Genomic DNA, 2,334 nt, shown 5'->3' on the forward strand with positions numbered 1-2,334 from the left:
AGTCTGAATTTTTTCCCCCCGCAAAAGTTACTCGTGACGTCACAGTGTACTAAACTTTTACTACAGAGTCTGTCGATCATGCATTAGGTGTTCCTTCGCTAGAATAAATCCCAAAAAGCCACCCAATAAACTCCACGGAGCTTATAAACCTTAGGTTCTATTCGAACACCCAAAATTTCTGGGTTGATTTTACGTCACGAGTTACTTTCCCCCCCGCCCCGCAATTTTCAACGAGGCAACCTATTATACAAATTAGTCAGTTCTACCAACCTTGCTACAGCGATACTATTTTTACATTTTCACGATTTTCTCCGTTTTTCCTACAGAAATTTCTACAGAGTGATCAACAAGGACTGAAGCTGTTGGCAACAATGACAACATGATGAAAATTTCAGTGAAGTTGGTAGCATTACATTACAGTTGTCAATTTTGACGAGCAAATTTAAACTTCAAAATCAAGTGTCATTTTTGTATCAATTTATTAATGAAAATGGTTTTTACACTAGAGCAAGACATTTTTATTGGTATGGCGTACTTTCGGACTGGAAATTTTGATGCTGCTAAGGGTTGGCAGTATTCCACGGAGCACGGACGATATATTGCACCAATTTCAACAAATGTTCCCTGAGCCAGTTGGTACTTTGGGCGGCGCGGTACCTTAGTCGCGTTTAGGCAGCATTGCACGAGATTGGTGCAACGTTACCTACAAACAGGTGATGTAAAAAAGGCAAAACCTACTGGTAGAACATCTACACTTACAGAAGATGTAGTTGAGAATGTTCGAGGTAGAATGGAACAAAACCCTCGAAAGTCAGTGCGAAAGCTTTCACTCCAAACAGGCGTGATTCTTATGTAAAAAACACGCATCCAAAGTTCTTTGTTGGGCACGTTTAATGCAGGGCCTAATAATCCTTACCATTAAAAATCCCGTCATTCCTTTTCCTTACTTTACAGGCTTGTCATATGGAAGTTGCCTAACCATTTTAAAGAAGAAATTAAAAGTTCCACCCATACAAATTTTCCCGGATCTAATCCCTGCATCCCGCAGACTTTCAGCTCAAAAATAATAACGCATAAAACATGTTTCTGTTTCTCAGGAGGGGCATGCGGGCACAGCATGTCGCTTTTATGAATAACGAAACAGTGGGCCATTATTAAGTACCGCTAATTACATTTTATACTGTTTTTGGTCGTTTTGTACGTATCGTGTTTTAAAACTACCAACTCGTAACATAACCTAAATTTTTTGACATTCACAACTTGCAGCGGGTGCCAACACTGACGCACAAAAAAATTTCATACTTTGGGAATATTTTGCTGTCATTTGCTGCCAACAGCTTCAGTCCTTGTTGATCACGCTGTACCTACTTCCCTTGTAAAACTATGTTAGTAAATGGACAGTAATCGTACGATGCAAGATTTGCTTACAATGGTAAAATAAAGAAAATTGGTTTGTACATCAGAATTACGATTACTCCAGCTTAAATTAGGGTTAAATTGGATATCAAAATGTTCAGAAAAATACGCGCGTCTTTCTAAAATCGTCGGTTTGTAACTTGACTTTGTTTAAACAAGAATTTATTAATTTCGCTAAATTTTCCCACGACTGACAACACGTGCAAGTGTAATCTGATATCTTACTTAAAAGTCTCGATCTGTAACGCGTCTCTCGCCCCTTTAACTAATCGGACCACCCTTGGCTGGCGACGCTGGGTTTAAAATCTAAATCGCAGACACCAAATTCTAGTGGACCAATTCATTTGTGAATATTTTAAACGATTCGACCGATTTACAAGGATTTAAACTAATTAACAAATTTTACTACATGGATTTAGCAACCCCGAACAAAGCTTCCTATTTAATGTAAACATCTTATGAGACATTTAAATGAAACATCATTTACGACCAAACTCTGACGAATTGAATTGTTATCAACATTGTTAATTCTAGTGAAATTTTGTTTTTGTCACTCAGAATACACGGCGACTCCTTCCTAAACGGATGTATTAATTTATTTATCGTTATATCCAATTTTAAACAACAAATACATTATTTATCTTTTCGTATGCAAATGAATGCCTTGCTTGGTGGACTGGTCGAGTGTGGTGGGCGTCTCGCCACCCTGATAACTTAGAGAAATACCAGATGGCCCTTTGCAAGAAACTCAAGAAGTTAATTTTGCGATTTGAAACGGTCTTAAATTCCAGGAAACTCTCCGTGGGAACGGCTCTGTGTGTATTTTAAATGGAAATAAATAGAATTCATAAATTGAACAGAAACAATTGAAGGTTGTTAAGACAAATCTGAATTTGTTGAATTGAAGATGAATATTTT

The 2,334-nt window shown here is 37.5% G+C and overlaps 1 long non-coding RNA gene across 1 annotated transcript; it reads right to left on the reverse strand.

Annotated features, from left to right (window-relative positions):
* Positions 1 to 455: 455 nt before the first annotated feature.
* LOC138127037 (uncharacterized) lies at positions 456 to 1,401 on the reverse strand. The gene is made up of 2 exons (XR_011158074.1): positions 760 to 1,401; positions 456 to 703 (listed from the first exon to the last, which is right to left on the reverse strand). It is a non-coding gene; the product is annotated as an uncharacterized lncRNA (long non-coding RNA).
* Positions 1,402 to 2,334: the final 933 nt, after the last annotated feature.

The sequence above is a fragment of the Tenebrio molitor genome, chromosome 3 (assembly GCF_963966145.1).
Source record: "Tenebrio molitor chromosome 3, icTenMoli1.1, whole genome shotgun sequence".
Classification (NCBI taxonomy): Eukaryota; Metazoa; Arthropoda; class Insecta; order Coleoptera; family Tenebrionidae; genus Tenebrio; species Tenebrio molitor.